At 38.0% G+C, this 20,371-nt stretch overlaps 1 protein-coding gene across 3 annotated transcripts in view; it reads right to left on the bottom strand.

The window, feature by feature from the left end:
• Nucleotides 1–20,371, bottom strand: part of casz1 (castor zinc finger 1) — a 230,864-nt gene that overhangs the window by 89,313 nt on the left and 121,180 nt on the right. For all 3 annotated transcript variants that reach the window (XM_065285586.1, XM_065285585.1, XM_065285587.1), the window contains one exon: nt 18,695–18,740. The gene's annotated coding sequence lies outside the window, so the exon portion shown is untranslated. The remainder of the gene's footprint in view (nt 1–18,694; nt 18,741–20,371) is intronic.

Genomic DNA, 20,371 nt, shown 5'->3' with positions numbered 1-20,371 from the left:
ACTGAGCGAATGCCTTAAAAAAACTGAACTGAAATCCTCCGTACCTGCTAACAGTGAAAGCTGCGAGGGTTCAGTCATGCATGCACAACCAATATCCGTGCAACTTGCCTCATTGGGCATCAATTTGTTTTCCTGCGTTAATTCTTCCTGCAAGAATATGTGATAAAGACTGTTTTTCTAGGTGAAATGTGGCGTTTAAATTTTGCTTAAGCCCTGTATATTTCGACACATATTTATATACAATGAATTTACAGCTGACTGGACTTGCTATCGTAGCACGCCACACCGTAACGCGACGCAAACCGCAAAGGCCGTGCCCTTTTTTCAAGTGACATCAAACGGCGCAGTTACCTTTCCACAAAAGTTCTCACAATGGGACAGTATAGGGGTCTCAGGTCACCCACTATGCCCGTTTCCCAGCCACCCCCTGCTCCACACCAATGGGCGGCTAAAACAACAGCACAGCAGCCTGGGAAAACTACAAAGCTGTGTTTGAAAGGACACCTGCTGCCTTTATTCACTTAACGCTCTTTAACTGCTCCCTGTGTTTGTTTAAAAGCCATATCCTAAAAAGACAACCTTCAGGCACTGGATTGGGCGATGATGAATTAGATAAATATTGGCATTAATTGTTGCTAGACAAACATCTCTCTCTGTCTGGGTGTGGGGGAGAAGATTCTGCTCGATGGTGAGCTGGGTTCCAATGGAGGAAGCTGTGTAAATATGACTAAACTGAAACTTTAATCTGCTTTTTTCCACACTCAAGCTGGCCGGGTATTAAGGATAATCTTTTTTGTGTGTCATATGGTGAGAGATATGGATGGAGCTAATTTTTTAAGACAAATCTGATATTTGTCAACTGCTTGAAAAACACGGGATTTTCTGCTAATCCTCACACGGATGTGAAGGCGTGTAAACACTGAAATGCAGATGGTGTGGAGCTCCCGGTACCCGGTCCGGACCTCTGTGCTTATGATGTAGCCAGTTTTTTGCACACTTTAGTTTATTCGGGTAAAGAACCAGCCCACTTAGACAGAAAGAGACTCATTGACATGTGAAGCGACTAACAGCACTGTGCCAATAAGGGGCGGAGTTATCTCTGATCAGAAAATACAGGTTTTTCTGCTGGCCAAATTTACAAATTTAGTTTATAAAAACTGAAATATATATATATATAGAGAAGTATAACCGCAGCAATGACAGTGTTCTTAATCCGACAAAGTAAGTGTTTTGATATATATATTTATATATATATAAAAGAGTTTGGTTCCAAAGCGCGATAAACGGCATTTTTCTACAGAATGCAATAAATCCGCTCCACAAATTACAGCGCACCATTCCACGCAATGTAAACAAACAATGGCGGCACGTTGAGTACATGGAATCCTAGTTTTCCTCATCTACTTTGTACTTCGTGATCAACAAACAAACAAAAACAAAATAATACTTTAATGGCATTGATAAACCTGGGATGGTTTTCTGTGACGGGAAAGAAACTTAACCAATCAACATCTAATATTTTACGCGAGAGACACTCGGGGGACGACCGCATGTTCTCCCGACAGCATCAATCTTCTGTCATGCTAACACATTGACCCCAAGGGATCTTGTGAAAAACTTTCCATTATTTTACTTAAAGTCAACGAAAATCGAGCAGAACCAAAACATTTTGAAAAATGTTAAGCAACGACGTCAAGTATAACCGCAGCAATGACAGTGTTCTTAATCCGACAAAGTAAGTGTTTTGATTAATGCCATTAATATTTATTTTTTTAATCAGTGTGTACAACTGTTTAACTAAATTAATATAAAATGGCAAAGATGAATGAACATTTATACATTGATTGAATAGATTTATAGCATTTTGAAAAAAAACTTGTCATGGATTTATTGCATTTTGTGGAAAAAATAATTTGTTTTATAATAAATCTTTGAAAATCAAGTTATGGATTTGAATTTTTTATGTTTTTATAACCTAAAAATGCTATGTAAAAGTTTGTAACAGAAAATAGTGGTTTTCCTCTTGTCATTTTCTTGGTATAGAAACACGTTTTTACCAAAATTTGTCAAAATGGATTTATTGCATTTTGGAACCAAACTCTTCATATATAGAGTATATATCATATGCAAACATATGAATGAAAAGCACAGTTAAGTGACTGTGACCAGTCTGGGCATGCTCGGTGACATGAGGACAATGAAGACTCACAGTTAGTTAGTAAAGCAGCTCTGTTTCTATGCCTTTTTTATCTGTTTACTCTTTATTCTTCTCCATTGTTTGCCTGGCTACATCCTCTCCGATGATTAAAAATTCAACACTGAGCTAATTTTACAACACTTTGTTTTTCTAACATGGAGACAAGTAAATTATAATTTAAAAAACAGCATAAATCTTTGAGGATACCAACTTTGAACCCACAGGGTAATTTTCTTGTTTAGCTTTCCAAACAAAGCTCTTTCCTTTCCTCCCCAAACTTTAAAGAATTTTAGAGAAGTCCCCCTCCATTTCTGCAGTGCACTTCACTGCTCTCTCTCTCTCTCTCTCTCTTTCTTTATTATTGCCATTTTCATTGTTCATAATCACAAGCAATGGTTTACTTTTAAAAAGCATTTTGTGACAATCAAATGCGAGTTACTACATATTCCCCAAGGGACTGAGCATCCTAGACAGTGTCGGTTACCATATGGCTAAACCTGAACTTACCAATAACAGTAATCTCATTCTCAATGTCACCGTGGTTTACAGTACAATGCTGCCTCATATAATTTATCAGAATGTATCTGTCAATACTGTCTCTATTAAAAGAAAGGTAAAATATGACTATAATACACCATATTTTGTTCATCAGTAAATGGTACATAAGGTAAATAAGGTCATTTTGATTTCATATTGATTGATAAACAGGTAATAAATCCAAAAAACTTTGTAGCATTATAGTATTAGTCACTAGACTCTATTAAAAGCATTATACAAACCCATCGACAATAGACGTGTTCAAATAAGTGGCAGGCATCACAAAAACAATCTGACTTTTTAAGAGGGTACACACTTCCCTCTTCAGACGAGACGCCCCTCGTGAGCAACTACAGTACTGTATATGACTAAGGTAGAGATTATCATCAGCCGGGCAGATACGGGTAGATCTGAGCTCAGCAGAGTACAATAGAGACGCGCTCCACCACGCGGCACAGACAAATGATACTTTATATTTTCTCACTATATACCCTCCAGCTTATTTTTAACCCAAAACAGGATGAACTCAGCCGCTGGGTTACACTAACCCAGAAAATGTTTATATTTGACAGAACAATGGTTAAAACAAACCAGCATTTTTGGTTGAAACAAGCCAGTAGTGTAGGTTAAATTACAACCCAACAGCTTGGGTTCGTCCCTTTTTGACCCAACCCAGGATGTTTTAGTGTTTATTTTTTATTTAAGGCAACAAGCAATCTGAGCACTTTAATATGACAACAAACAAGCATTAACAGCACAGTCTTATTAAAACTCATATAGAGCCAAAGTGTATGATATCCCTACTGAAAAATAGCCTTGCCAGGCTGGGAGGACCAGCTTAGACCAGCTACTGCCACCTTAAACCAGCTAAAACCAGCTAGCAGCTTATGCTGGTCTTTGCTGGATTTTCAGTAGGGATTTCAGTGATAAATTCTTTCTCCTAGTCCAGCTCAAAAAAATCTGGGATGTTTCAAACCTTCGTTGGGTCAAATGTGGACAAACCCAACTGTAAAGTTAAAGGATTAGTCCATTTTCTTAAAAAAAAAGAATTCCAGATAATTTACTCACCACCATGTCATCCAAAATATTGATGTCTTTTTTTGTTCAGTCGAGAAGAAATTATGTTTTTTGAGGAAAACATTCCAGGATTTTTCTTATTTTAATGGACTTTAATGGACCCCAACACTTAACAGTTTTAATGCAGTTGAAAACTGCAGTTTCAAAGGACTCTAAACGATCCCAAACGAGGCATAAGGGTCTTATCTATTGAAACGATTGTCATTTTTGACAAGAAAAATAAAAATATGCACTTTTACACCACAACTTCTCTTCTTCCTCTGGCTGTGTGACGCACCAGCGTGACCTCATGTAATTGCGTAATGCCGTGGAAAGGTCACGTGTTACATATATGAAACGCACATTTGCGGACCATTTTAAACAATAAACTGACACAAAGACATTAATTAGTATCATTTGACATCCTCTTTCTCCACACTTGTAAACACTGGGACGTAGTTTCGCATACGTCCTCTGTGACCTCTTGACGTGATGACGTATTGCGTGAGGTCGCGCTGGCGCATCACAGGACCGGAGGAAGACGAGAAGTTGTCCATGTTTTCCTCAAAAAACAACAACAACATAATTTCTTCTTGACTGAACAAAGAAAGACATCAACATTTTGGATGACATGGTGGTGAATAAATTATCTGGATTTTTTTTTAAGAAAATTGACTATTCCTTTAAAATTAACTTGTAGATTCTTGGGGTGTCTCTATATGTGACCCAATAATGTTTTAAAACAACCTAGCCTTTTTAATTTGTATGCACATCAATAAGCAAACCACTTGTGAAGTGATTTCAATGAAAAGAGTAAAAAGTGTGAAATCTATAGGAAAGCAAAAATGTTGCCATGTCAGTGACAATTTGTTTTTAAGTTATTTTTGGGCCATTTTTGCCTTTTATTATAACAGTATTTGAAGAGACAACAGGAAGGTACAGGGTGAAGAGAGAGGGGTATGGGATCAGCAAAGGACCTTGAGTCGGGATTCGAACTACACCATTGGCTCCGACAGCTTTGACAATTTTTAAAGTCTTTAAAAATCTAGTATCTAAAAAAAAATATGCATTCAAGAGCACACGCACAGATGTTCTCCTAAACATTCACGTTCTTATGTAAACTTCAGCGTGTTAGTGCAGACTGTGTCAGATTTATTTCATTGCTTGACTCAGGTTAGCTTGTAATAAAATTACTTATGTGCTGCTTTAAACAGCATCAACATGTCTGAGGAATCTGAATCACAGAAAAGTGAAAGCGCGGAAAAGTTAAGTAATGTCGCACAAACACTTTCAAACCAGCAAGCAAAGCTGACATCTATTGATCAGCCCTACCGTGAGTTAAGGAGCAGAAAAAAGTTTACATTATATAGGCGCAGTGAAATTCAGCATTTTTTTAACCTTCGGCGACGCTTTGCATTCGTCTGTAAAATACATAAATAAATATATAAATGCCGACGAGGAAAAAAATCACTAAAGCTCTGTTGGTGTAATTGGTTGAACAGCAAGGGCAGCAGAAAATTTACAGGCGGAGAATGGTGTGAAGGGGACTCGGTCACTGCGCGTCAGCATTGGCTGCTCTCTTACAATCTGGACTTGGTGCTGTTATCAACCTACCCGGCTGAAAGCACAACACACTAACGGCGTAAAGCGCTGGGTGGTTTAACATGACAAACAGTTATTGGAAGGAAGAATCACAAAAGGAGTGACTGAACCAATCCAACAAACCGTGATGGAGATCGAGGGTAAAATTTAAAGCGACAGCCGGACGAAATCAGTCAATGGCGCTTCATTCCACACCACTCTTTCTCGAGAGGACAGACAGGCATAACACTTAAAACCCTGTGGGTTTATTTCACCCACAAATTTTCCATAAAACGCCGGCCCGGCGGACCATGTGACTGCCATGTAGGTCAGGCGAACGGGGTAGAGCCAGTGTTTCCGCTATATACATTCAACCGTGGCGGCCCGCCACGCCTAAAACATCCCCGCCACGCCTGCGGTTGTGGATAGAAGGGATACAGCAAACGAAATCTCGCCGGATGAGCACTGTTTAATCCTAATCCTTCACCCAAACCCAACTCTAAACACAACATTTCACAGGATTGTAGGATGTATGTGTATCTCATGTAGCCAGAGTCGCTGTTTTCATCCTAAAAATCCTACCTCCAAATCTAATCCTAAACTTTTTGGCATTTTCTGTATCCCTTCTAGACAAAACCCGCGGCGGCAGCTCGCAAAATAAATAAAGCTATACCGAAATGTCCGCCCAGCAAGAAAGAAAAAAATTCCTTTCTGGATTCGCGTTGTTCACTCATTTATAAATAAATCTCCTAAAATATAATAATTTCCCCCATGGGTTTAGTTTCATGCACAAATTAAATCAACGGATGATGATAAGGCTACGTCTCTGTTTTGAGAAATAATAATAAAATAAATAAGTCTACACGAAATATGTTATAATTATCAGATTAACAAAACGAATAAAAAAGTATTTGAGTTTCTGTTCTTTTTTTGTGATGCGCTGTTAAACCAAAGCAGCAGAAAACACGTCATGTTTTTAATGATTTTAAATAAGCACAAGGTTTTCTCCTTATTGTGAGTTTACATAAATAAAAATACACAATTTACAGATTCGAATGTTATTTTACTTTTATCTGTCTGGCAATAAATTAAGGGTAATTTAAGTTGCAAGGTCATCACGCGTATGCTGTTCACAGGCGCATATACACAGACGCAGCGCGGGGCTGCGAGAAATGACATGATTAAACTTTCGATTTAACATATTACGAGTTTTTTGGACATTCATTTGTAATCACTGTACTCATATTATCAACTTATCTGGCCATTAGTTATTCAGAATATAGACTATAAGCGCAGCGCGCTGCTGACCACTCAGCTGTCAATCTTCTGTGCTTTAGATCGACACTCACAAAGTTTCACATTAAATGATAAGATGTTTGTCCAAAAACAAAAGGCTAAATACTGAATACAACTCATATAGGACTGCAAGACATTAGTCGAATCTGTTTGGAAGGAAACTTACATTATTCCCGTGGAAGAGAAGGACGTTGGTAATAAAAACTGGAGGCAGACGGTGAGACGGTTTCATCTGTTTTCAGACGAAACAACAGGGTCGGGGTACCCGCGGGTGAAACTTCTAATATTTGATGTAACAGGTGTAATAATATTAACGTGTTATATGAGTTGTAGATCCAGGTCGGGACTCAATATGCGAGCGTGAACTGCGGGTCTAACATCCAAGAACAGAATTAGACTCGATTCCGACAGGTAACAGTTTTTAAATGTCCCCGTGCTTATTTGTGTTTAAGATCTGTCTGCGAAGAGCATAAAGGTTTCTATAACTGCGCGATTTGCGGTGTGACCGGGTCAGGCTCTTTGTCAAACAGGCCGGGTGTGGAATAAATTGCTGCTGATGTCGGGTGTTCTGTCAATCACAGCGGTGCGGATTATCAAACAGGATTGTGCGTGACTTTGCAACAGCTCTGTAACGCTAAACCCGAGCACGAACTTGCACACTACATTAAAACTACAATGAAAGATCCGTATGAAGCTATAAAACTTACGTATTTTTTAAGAAAATACAGTTTAGATCAAACATAGAAAAAGCAATATGCTATAAATATAAGGAAAAGTAAATGACAGCATGAAAATGATAAAAAAATACATGTTAGTTTACTGTAGCCTATTTTCTACATTAAAAAAAATAATGTACATTTATAATCATCATGGGCGCCCCCTGCCGCCACAGCTGGAAAAAATCCTAGAGGAAACACTGAGAGCCATGGGGGTTTGAGAAGGGAGGGAGTTTTCGATGGAACTGTCGAAAATAGCGTGCGGTAACCAGATTAGATCAATAAGGATTGTTTCTATATTAGTCTTCAAATACGACAGAGTGGATGAGCGGGGTGTGGGGAGGAGAGGTGTAGTTGTTGAAAAGAAATACAGGAAGAAAGACAAACTGACCGTTTTGTTTAAACAAAGTTATAAGGTCATAAAATGTTTGGGTGGGGCAAATCAAACAACCGTGTGAATGTGTAATATATTTGAATTTACAAACTGTGAGAAATGTGTATAAAGGCGTAGATTTAGGTACAGATATATATGCAGTTGGTACCAATATGTGCCCCTAAGGTACTTATATGAACTCAAATATGTACTTTTTGAAAGGGTACTTCCACAGAGAAAGTTCAAGATCATTGTTTGACCATTTTCTTCTAACTAGTGTGTGACTAGTCTACTATACTATACTGTAAGTCCTGAACATGACCCAAGAAAACATGAGAAGCCTGCAATAACATTCAAGCCTGCATTAGCTGACAGCTGTTTTGAGCAAAGGCAAGAAATATGACACTGTGTGTCAGTTGTTCAAATAAAGGTTGAAAATGCCAACTCTATGCTTAAACTTCATATGTGACTATGAAATGGAGATGATACGAAACTTTTTTATTTAAGTAATAACTAAATTATTGCTTATCCTCATACTTAAAATGTGTTATCTGAGCACATTTGGACACATTATGTAGTCTTATGTCTTATGTACAGGATGCTATCCAGTTGCTGCCTATATATGAGAAACAACTGAGATGATATGGAGATCTCATCTGTGATATCTATTACCGGTGGGTACTACAGATATAACTCCTAAATCTATCTGTTATTGAAGTAGATTTGACAGTGCGGTTAAAACATACCGAAACCGAGGCAGTGCCGACCGTTTTGTGCAATTTATCAGACGCTAATTGATATTAATGTAGAAGGAGGCTGTCAGCCAGCACAGACTACTGTAATGAATAGGTTTCTATAATGTACTCACTATCAGACCTTAAAAACTTCTCAATGCTTCATTCTGTCCCGGCTTGTTCCTCTTTAAAAAAAGAAAAAATGACAGAAACGTGAGGTTTTGTGTTAGACCAACCCACAGAGAACACAATGAATAGTATGAGCAGTATGTTTCACATGCTTACAGAAAAAGCAGCAAATCTATTGAATGAGGGTTTGACACCCAGACTGGAATTTTCAGTCTCTGTGTATAAAAATAACGCTCATCGACTGGTTGACCTTGATGTGTGAAATTGCAAATGTATTGAACAATTGTGTGAGTCTCTACTGTATGGCACTGTCACATGTTTATGAAATCAGGGCCTTCATTAAACGGATATCAGCGATGCCGGACCCAGGAGCGAGATGAGATGCGGCGTGATGTTTTTGTCTTATTAATTGACCTTGACCAATCGTTCACCCCAAAACCTCCATTTTGTTTTGGAGTTTATGTAGCATGTAACTAACGCGAAATGGCCCCTGCGACCTATCCACGCCTCGAATTGAGATATCGGCACCGCTGTTTATCATCTTAACATTTTTTCTATAAATATGAGCATTCGGTGTCTTTGAACGTCAAACCTGAAGCCATCAAATCACGACTCTGTATCCTTGTTTACAATAATTATTGATCATAAGTCCGCTCAGCCTGCTCATAAGGCTTTCTTTCAATTGATTTTCTCCTCTCCCGGCTGAAAAAAATTATAATAGAGTCGGTATGAATTAAAGGCTGTTTTGCTTCAATTCATCTAAGCAACCAGACAATAATTTCAAGTTACCAGGGAAACGTGATAACACAGACTCCTTGTTGCTAAACAATCAATTAATTTTATGCTTTGTACCACTGTTTACTCTTCCATTAAAACCTGAAAAGTCAGTTTAGCTTTTCGCAGTGCTTCAGTTTTCAGGGTTTTGTTGAATAAATCCTGAAATACAAAAGAGATGGAGAGAGAAGCCAGGTGGCTGCGAGCAGAGCAGCTCCACACGCAGACCTGGCCTATTGTTAGGATGCTGAAATTCAACAAGCCGGGCCCTATCACGAACAGAAGCTGTGTTTTTGTTGAAAGGATGTTTTTATGTCATCATTCTTCCAATAAGGGGGCATGACAAAGCATTGACTTTTATCCATTTTCATCAAAAGCATTAGCGTGGTATTATATTAAACCAATAGCTTTCATTGACGTGCCTCATGTCTCCCCCTGTGTTATGCATGTGACACGAGGTACAGATGTTTAGGGATGTTTAAGGCTTTACTATATTGACGACTATATTAACTGTAAAAGTATTTTAATAAATCTACACTGTAAAAAAATGCAGCATAAAGTTAAAATAACTAAATTTAACCTACTATTTTAGGTTTTGACTTAAAAAAAGTTAACATAACTTATAAAAACAAGTTGAAATTGTAATATAAGTAATATAAAAATATATGATGATCTGACAAAAATGCTGCATTTTTTTAAATTGAACAACATAAATAAAAATGGGTTTCATTCGAAAAAGTTTACCGAAAAATCATTTTACTCAAAACTTTTTTAATTAATCTTCATGTCGTTTCAAACCTGTACGATGTTCATACCTTCATTAAAAATGCAAGAAGTTTAGCAGATCGTGAACACAGTTAGTTTTCATTCATGAAAGCGAATAGGGACTATTCTAAAAGTTGGTTCATAAGTGACGCAAGTATGAAGTAAATTGTACAAATATGTACGATTATTGTTAAAAAACAATCATAAAACCACACCACTAACCCCGCCCCTAACTCCAACGTCACAGGGCGAAACAAAATCGTACAAAAAGTATGAATGTGGTCGTACGAATTAATATGAATTAACCACCTCATAAAATACAAACAATTTGCTAAATTGCATTGGGACTAGAAGCTTACGAATCCGACCTCAAAGAAATAACCTAACTATTTTTTGTTGATTTCATATTAAAGTCTAACATTTTGTACAAAAACACATGATTATTTAAAAAAAGCAGAAATGAAGCCCCACCCCTAACCTGTCACTGCGGCAGAAGCAGATTTTGCATTCGAATAAATGCGAATTGGCTACCTTGCGATACAGTTACAAATTGCCATGAGATTGCGTTGGGACTAGAGGCTGACCAATCCGATCTCAGAGAAGGAACCTAAGTATTTTACGAGGTGTCGATTTTGTATAAAATCCTACAAATTTTTTACAAAACATATACTGAGCAAAAAAGCTGAAAAAATACAAGCCCCACCCGTAGCCCGTCACTGTGGTAAAAGCAGATTTCGCATTCGAATAAATGCGAATTAGCTACCTTGCGAAATAGTTACGAATTGCCATGAGATTGCGTTGGGACTAGAGGCTGACCAATCCGATCTCACACAAGTAACCTAACTATTTTCCAAGGTGTCGACTATCGTATAAAATCCTACAATTTTGTACAAAACATATGATTAGCAAAAAAGCTGAAAAAATAATAGCCCAACCCGCAACCTGTCACTGTGGTAAAAGCAGATTTTGCATTTGAATAAATGCCAATTAGCTACCTTGCGAAATAGTTACGAATTGTCATGAGATTGCGTTGGGACTAGAGGCTGACCAATCCGATCTCAGAGAAGGAACCTAACTATTCTACGAGATGTCGATTTCGTTTAAAATCCTACAATTTTGTCCAAAACATATGATTAGCAAAAAAGCTGAAAAAATAAAAGCCCCACCCGTAACCCGTCACTGTGGTAATAGCAGATTTCGCATTCGAATAAATGCGAATTAGCTACCTTGCGAAATAGTTACGAATTGCCATGAGATTGCGTTGGGACTAGAGGCTGACCAATCCGATCTCAGAAAATGAACCTAACTATTTTATGAGGTGTCAATTTTGTGTAAAATTCCTTAAATTTTGTATAAAACATATGATTAGCAAAAAAGCTGAACAAATAAAAGCCCCATCCGTAACCTGTCACTTGTAGCAAAAGTAAATTTTGCAAACAAACACACACAAATGAGCTACTTCGTAAAATATTTACGAATTGCCATGAGATTGTATTCGGCTGACACAAAAGCAGATACGACATTTTTTTATTTAGTTCCTCACACAAAGCCATTGTGCCCTAAAATAAAGTGCATAAGGACTTTTATGACAATGAAATGGTAATTTTTGGAGCTTCACCATTCACTTGCATTATTAGAAAAGGAACCGTGTGAACATCATCCCTAACATCTCCTTTTGTGTTCAACAAATGAAAGAGATTCATACATGAGGTTATTTCCATTCAATTTTTATTTAAGGTGAACTATCCCTTTAAATCGCCTTCATGGGTCAGTGCAGCTTATACATGTATATGTTTAAGTAGACACTTTTACGTGCACATCCCTGTAAATGCTGACAGGCCAGCGTAGGGGTAAAGGGATTAAATATGTGACCCAGCGTTCACAAAGTAAACCAAGGGATAATCTTGCCTTTAAAGTCTGCATCTCCTGACCCCTAAGACTTCAAACTAGCACTAAGAGAAAAACACAGCAGGGCTCTTTTCAGGTGAGCGGGTGGCCGGGCCGTACGCCCACACCAACACAAACACAAATTATCATATCAATAGACATCCACTGCCTCTTTTTCAACACAGGAAGCTCCTCATTATAATAACGCACAAATGATTACACAACAAAAACAAGTATTAGGTCACTCATTGTATCCATGAGGTAGTATGCGATCTTACTTGTTTTGATTTCAAATCTGGTTTGGAAGAAGTCTATTCAAACAGGTATACTTCAGACTGAAAGTCTTAATACCTAAACATTCGCTCACACTAAAGGTATTATGACAAAAACAGGTGCGTTTAACACACAAGGAGCTTGCTAATATGAGATTATAGTCGCTTTGTAAACAGCAACACTTAATATGACACATGTATACCCTGCAGTATGTCTTTCAATGCTGCTTTGAATATATGGGTGTTTCTGTAACTTCAGGCACTTTTTTGTCCCAGTAGTGAATCTTTATCCAAATTAACAGATTAAATTTTTTTATATAAAGGGCACATCCTAAAAACTTCATTTTTTAAATATTTTGGTTACACTTTACATTAAGATAGTATTTTAGTTAATGTATTAGCTAACAATAAACAATACTTTAACATCATTTATTAATCTAACTTCAGGTTAACTGTAACATTTACTAAAACACTTTTAAATTAAAAGTTGTACCTGTAAGTGTGTTAACATTAGTTAATGCATCACTTAATGCATGTTAAGATTTCCACAATATAAGTTTACCTTATATGTTCATTTTCTAAGGTTTTTGCTCAAGTCCTGCAGAATAAGTAAAGAAACACCCATATATTTAGTGTGTTCATTTATTTGTACTGAATTGTCCATAAAATATATACTGTATATTATAAAAGAATAAAACGTCAAAATTAAAGCACCATAATGATATAATTGAACCAAATATCCTATTTTTAATATAATGCAAAATCTATTTCTTCATACATGCAGATGTATAATTATCATCAGGGCGAAAGGAAAATAGTTTTGCTGTTCTGATCGGGCTGAAGTTTGAAACACTGCGCAGTTCAAAGTGTCAACTGTCGGCCATCGACAAAGACATAACCCCTCAGAAGAGCGTCAAAGTTGTTCGAAGCCTGCCAGATCAGGGTGCCATTTGATTGAAAATAATATGCCGTTCCATCTTTCAAAGATGTACTTTTCCTAAAGCATCGTTGATTGCCCTGTGTCCATTACTAGGAGAGATTATGATAATATTCCACATTGTGCTCTGTGTGATGCAGGGGAAATTCAATACTCAAAAGGTTAATGCAATCAATTAAGATGACAAAGGGGTAAAGTAAAACCCTCCTGCTCGCTGCGAAAGGAGCAGAGAAGGAGAAAAAGGTATTGAAAGCTTGAATAGATCTGCCAGGAGAGAAGAGCCACTCAAAATATGTGAGAAAGAGGTGAATACAAGTGTTGTCTATTCTATGTGTGCTCTTCAAAGCAGATCACACACAAATACATGCACACACGCAAGAAAGATAAAGATTAAAGAGTAGCTCTCTTTAAGGCTAAATGGCTTTATTCCTCTTTACATCACTTCAACAATAACAAAATAACTACTTTGCCTATTAATTATAATTTTTCATAATGTCAAAAATTACATTAAATATTACAGAATTAAATTAATATCAAATAAGAACATATGAGAAGTAAGATAACAAAATATGTCTTCAAAAAATGTATGATGAATTAAGTTTATTGTCCAGCTCTTTGTTTGCAAGTCCTCTTCTTGTAATCTTTAGATTTATACCTAAAATATTTATTATTTTCAACCCAGCGTTGGTTCAAAAAAGGCCATTGCTGGGTCAAATATAAACCTTTAGGTTAATTTAACCTCAACGATGCCGATAACGAAATGATTTGTTGACGCACCTTTTTTTATGACGATAACGCAACGATGACTAGCTAAAAATGGCTCTAAGGGGACGAAAACATGACGAGACACTTTCAAGTTTTTGTTGATGAGACGAAAATGATTATAAGTCTGATGTTCACAATGCATGTAATTTCTGCCTATTTTGCGTGAAATCTGTCTGTTTTAAGCTAAAAAGTATCAGCAATGATGCCGCTTCCTATCCTTGTTTTGTGTACGCCCACCACCCACCTGCCGCCATGCTGTGCACGCACACCAGATTTTACACAACAACAACAACACACCTGCGGCTGTGGCAAGTTCGAAGGACCGTGGCGGTGACGGCAATAAACGGAAACGACGAAATGATTTACGGACATACCTTTAGTATAATCCATCAGAAAGAAAAACGGAATGCATATTGGGAGACGACGGTAAATGTGGCCACAAACTAGGTGGGAAGAATACCACCAACCTCAAGCGGCACCTGAAGGCTCATCACGCTAATATTTTTTAAAGGTAACTAACAAGTCACGCTGTTAACATATCATATACATTCAATTTACTCAACAATCGGCTTGTGACACATTTCATGGTAAGCTTAAGGTTTTACATGTATCTACTTGTCAAACCTAAGCCCATTTCCAATACTTTTAAACCTAAAGTAATTTATTAAAGACTACCTTTTTTACTAAAATTGACTTAAACTTGACTAAAACCTTTTTGCGTTTTCATCGACTAAATCTTGACTAAAACCTTTTGTGTTTTCGTCGACTAAAACTTGACTAAAACTATGAAGTTTATAAGTGACTAAAAATGACTAAAACTAAAAAGCATTTTCGTCCAAAAGACTAAGACTACAACTAAAAGGGTTGCCAAAAACAACACTGTTTTTGACCTAAGGCATGGGTAGAAAATAACCCAGCATTTTTTAGAGTCAAATGAAGATATATCGGTAACACTTTACAATAATGTTCATTAGTTAACATTAGTTAACTACATTAGTTAACATGAACTAATGATGAACTGCACTTCAGTATTTACTAATCTTTATTAATGTTAATTTCAACAATTACTAATACTTTATTAAAATTTGGTTAACGTTAGTTAATGCACTGTGAACTAACATGAACAAACAATGAACAGCTTTATTTCTATTAACTAACATTAACAAAAATTAATAAATACTGTAACAAATGTATTGCTTATGGTTTGTTCATGTTAGTTAATACATTAACTAATGTTAACTAATGAACATTATTATAAAGTGTTACCCATATATCTTACACAAATTTAAAGTAAATATAAAGATTATTAGATAAACCAGACAAAAACACTGCTAAAACTTTCCAGCAGCTACACTCTAAAAATGGCTGGATGTTGGGTAAATATTGGACAGAACACATGCTGGGTTAAAAATGTCCCAATGCTTGGTTAAAAATGACCCAATGTTGGGATGTTGTTATGCAACCATGGGTTATAATATCCCAGCAGTTGGGTAAAAACAACCCAGCATTGGGTCAATTATAACCCAGCGGTGTGTTCTGTCCAATATTTACCCAACATGGATAAAAAATAACCCAGCCATTTTTTAGAGTGTAGTTAACAAATGCCTCAAACTAAACTGAAGTCGTAACTAATCACACGTTTTTACAGACATGTTTTGGGTCTAATATTTCAATTTCATCGGCACTGAGAAGTCACAGCTTGAATATTAACAATAATAAAAGTGCTGTGAAATTAAAAAGACAATCCCTTCTCTTCAAGAGGGAGACAATGGCCTTTATTATTTAGATAGATGCTACACCGCTGCACGGCACAAAGGATTCCCATCATTGCAGATAAATGGATAAAGTTAGATAGCAGTATTGAGCTGTATAACTATTGTGATAATCCATATTACCTTTTCAGTCCTCAGCACAGTCTATCAGTGAGAGACTGTGATAATTACATCTTAGCAACCGTCTGTTGTGATTAAAAAAGGCACAGAGTGGCATTGCAATTGAGAGCCGCTTTGATACCTCATTTACCACAGAAAAATGATAAAATCCGGGATAAAAAACAAACTTAAACCACACCTGTCCAGGCCGGGCCCAGACACAACAGATGAACTTCTGCGTGACGGTGGCTGCTGTCACTCGATCTGTTTGCGCTCGTTACGCTTTTCTGCAATACCACGCTTGACGTAAGGATTTGCAAAGAGGCAAATTCACCATCGGTTACAATGCGACTTAAACTAATTATAACAGTTCTGATGCTGGCAAGTTCCAATGCTGATCTGGATGCGTGTCTAAATGGCCTGGCATGTTGATGCTGAGCACTCAAAGTAATGAGACTTTGCATCTGAAAGGCACATTATTGTTTCAGTATGAATACAACACATGTACGTAATGCCTTCATAAGGAATTATATGGCCATGTTGCTTAAGAGATCTATGGGATTACTGTTCGTGATCAGACTCATTTAGTATGAAATAAAGATAAGGAGCCAGGGACTAAAGTTAACTTTTGACACGCTATCCAATGGCATGTAATTTTTTCAGCCAACGGAATATATTCTTTTTTTATTTAAATATTTTGATTGTTCATTAAAATTTTTTTTAATAAAAAATACAGCTAATAAATAAAGATGATAATTTTGTAACAGCCACTAATGTAAAACTTTGTCAATTTAAGTCAAATTTGTTTAAAAACTCTCCTAAGCGGCCAATTTCTTTACCTGCATTTTGGACCATGCGAACGTCAATCTAGCAGGAGAGACAACCGTAACCAAGGCTTTACACTGCCATGCTAAGAAATTTCACTTTTTACAAGCGCAACCGCTGTAATTTGACCTACATCACATTTCCCTGTCGCACCATTTTGGGGGACAGTGGACGTACCGCAGAGACAAAAAGCCCTTTGGGCTTTGAAGTTTTGGGGTTTTTGAAAGACAAGGGACGACGGTCTCAAAAGCCGTGGCAGCCCAGAGGCCCCGGTTCAAAAGCGAAACAATAACTTTCAACGCGATGCTCCTGTCTTGGCTTCCTGCGGGCCGAGTGGCGGCCTGGCGTTGGGGGGGTCGGGAGGCGGATTGCAGAGGTGGCGGGTTTGATGGATGGGTTGCGGGGAAAGTCTATTCACATGGAGATGTTACATCATAAATATTTACACAGGGCTGCCGTTTCCATGTAGCCTCTTCTTGTTTTGACACACTGGAATAAAATCAAAAGGGCGAAAAAATCGAGGGAAAAAGAGAAAACGTAAAGAGGAGAGAGAATACAAAAGAAGTGCTGATGGATTTTATCTTATCACAGTTGGAGGGATACACCAAAGGAAAACAAGTTAGTTTGTTGACATTTAACTTTGCAGCTCAGCAGATACTCACATGCTCTCTTAAGCCATATAACAGTATATCAATGTCTGTAATTGCTTAAATGACAGCGAATAGCTCCATCTTTGCACTACATCTGACCTCGCGATCTCCATGCACGGGCCGGTTTGGCGGTCTAGCGAGAGGGAGCTGCCTGCTTTTTGTTGTCTTAAAAACAGCTCATCCAATTCCTCACAGCGAGCGCAATTAAAAGCTTTCCAACTCCCCGCAGAAGGCCTGAACCAACACAAACAAATTTGCCAGTTTAATTTTCTACCCACTGTTTGAGAGGGAATCCATTCTGAGAGGCTTCTGCACCGCACCCGCCCGTTCTTTGCGGGGAGGGAAAAGGCACGCGGGCCCCATGTTGGAGCCAGTTGGGCTGATTAGCCGAATTAAATATATCAAAACCCAATTAAGCTAACTATACTCCAGCCATTCAGGTTGCAGCGAGGAGAGAATTGGGTCATGGTGCACAGGCTGCCTGGCTTGGCACGGCGTCCTACCTCTGAATGCATAGGGGGACCTCGAAAGCATCTGGCTTATTAGGCTGGGAAAAACGTCACTTTAACCTCACAGCAAAGCCAAATACCGCCATCTCGGGAAGAAAATGAGATTTTAAAAGGCTCTAAGGGACAAAGATCTTTAAATCGGAGAACATCTCATCTGACACAAAGAACACAATCTATGTTGTCCTATCTCCACTGCATGCCCGGCCATGCATGACTGCCAAGACATTGTTTAGACGTAGTTTGCCCGTGATTGATGCTGCAAGTGTGTATTAGGCTCTGCGCTGAAAGACACTGGCAAGACAAAGGATGGTTGCTTTCTGCGAGCCGTGTATCATGGTCAAACCAGCACCCCCTGGACATGCGGACGACCCCTAGACTGACACGAGACAGCACATAACATCACACAACATCCCTCCTGACTCGAGCCGCGGGCAAAGCCGCTGTCTAAGATGCACAAAACAGTGTCATTCATCTCGAAGAGCGATTTTTTACACTCTTAACTTTTTCACGAGATGCATTAATGATGTGTGGCATCTTATGCTTAGCGGGACGGTAGCTGTCAAGAGCTAAATATGATGATGATGAAGAACGCACGATAAGCTGCGTGCAGATTTGACAAACAAAGCAAACTCAAGAGTCACAAAGAAATAAAGCGTTATAAATTACACTATGATGTAAACTAAAAGGAAAAGTTGAGAATTGCAATTCAGGCTACCATTTTTATTATGGAGGCAAGCTAGATGCAAATCTTTAAGTTAGGAAAAATTAAGTCGGAATAATGTATACAGATGTGTTTGAACAATAAGAGAAAAATTCTTACTCTGCCTGGATCTCTCGAATCGCTCCAACTCACTGGATTACTTCATCTGTAATACACAAAGAAAAAAAAACTTAGTTAATAAAATCCAAACATCGTTTTTTATCTATTAATGCCCATGCATACACACAAAGAGTTGTATGAATGTGCATAAATGCCATTCCCATTGGCGTTCTTGGTGTAAAACCCGAACAAAAGGCCCTTAAGTGGACCCCGTCGTGACCCATTGCATATCCACAAAATGCTACTGTATGCTGTCACAGTTGGTGGGGACTGACAGGTGACAGAAACCGAACCCCCCTTTCCAGATCCCATTGCTCTATCGAGGCAGGGAGAGCAGGTGTGCCATCAGTTACCCAGTTTTCGCAAATATTTTACCGCGGCATGCCGATGATAATTTACTTAGAATCAGTAATCCTAAAATCTGATTGAGGGAGGATTTTATTAGCCTGTGTGACCTTGGTCGGCGTGCATTATCCAAGGCCAGCACAACACTCATATTACAGTGGGCAGTAAAGCCAAGCCAACTGTGACCACTTTCTTCTGATTCCTCCGTAAGCAAACATCCATGATGAGATGTTTGGTGATATATGTGGTTTAAACAGCAGAGCCTAACTGAGCGTGCCAGAGAGAGAGAGAAAGAGAGAGAGAGAGAGAGAGAGAGAGAGAGAGAGAAAGAGAGAGACAGAAAGGCATTGTTTAACGCTATGAGATGAGCACGTTACAGAGTAATTCTCTCTTTCAGTATTCTAGTCAGATACTGAAATGTGTTCAATTTAAGCAATCTGTAATGTGATATATGGCATTTCAAAAGCTGTATGATTTTTTATTTATAGTTTTTATTAATGCTATTAAATGAAAGTGCCAAAATAATAACTGCTTTCAAAGTTTCCAAGCCCCAGACCCACAATGTGATATTTGTCCTACATAAATCATTGGTTGTGGTCATGTTGCTGTGACACAAACAAATAAAATCTTGTTAAGATAGACTTATTGTGATAACATCTGATTCGCTAAAACACTGAATGTTATCTTAAATAGTGGACGCAAATAATGATGCAACATTATGACCATTCGGGTACGTCAAATGGCTTACTTACAGCTGTCTCAGAATAAGATGACATCAAAGCATTTTAACACCAAAAATTGAACACATCAAACAAGACTAATCTTGCAGTCTGGCATTCCTCATTCGATTCATCATCAATTTAATATACTGAAATGGTGCTTGACATTTTTGGTTAGGGTCTACTGGTCAGGCTTGTCTCATCTTCACAGAGGAAAGATTTCCTTCAGCTCAGCCATCTGTTTGAGAGGAACTATCCTTTGGAGAAAAATGTAATATACACACACACACACACACACACACACACACACACAAGGAAACAAACACCCATGCGACAGACCGTGGCAACTCTCAAAGTTTCCTAACCTTGAGAGCACAAGCGAGCTAAAAAGTAATAATAATTCGAACCTGATCTACTTATTTTATATCTCCCCTCAGCAACCTAACTTCTTCTCGGCAACAGTGCAGTTATTAATTCATGAGGCACTAATTAGTTCTTTGTTTAATTTTGTGTTAAACAGACTGACCGGAATGATAACGACTCGCGCTGTAGCGCTCCGGTCCCACGCCGCCCCTGTTTGCTACAACTGGGGAGCATCGTGCGACTAGCATGA

The sequence above is a fragment of the Paramisgurnus dabryanus genome, chromosome 21 (genome assembly GCF_030506205.2).
Source record: "Paramisgurnus dabryanus chromosome 21, PD_genome_1.1, whole genome shotgun sequence".
NCBI classification, from domain to species: domain Eukaryota; kingdom Metazoa; phylum Chordata; class Actinopteri; order Cypriniformes; family Cobitidae; genus Paramisgurnus; species Paramisgurnus dabryanus.
The sequence above is the reverse complement of the archived record's forward strand: the minus strand, read 5'-3'. Positions and strand labels throughout refer to the sequence as shown.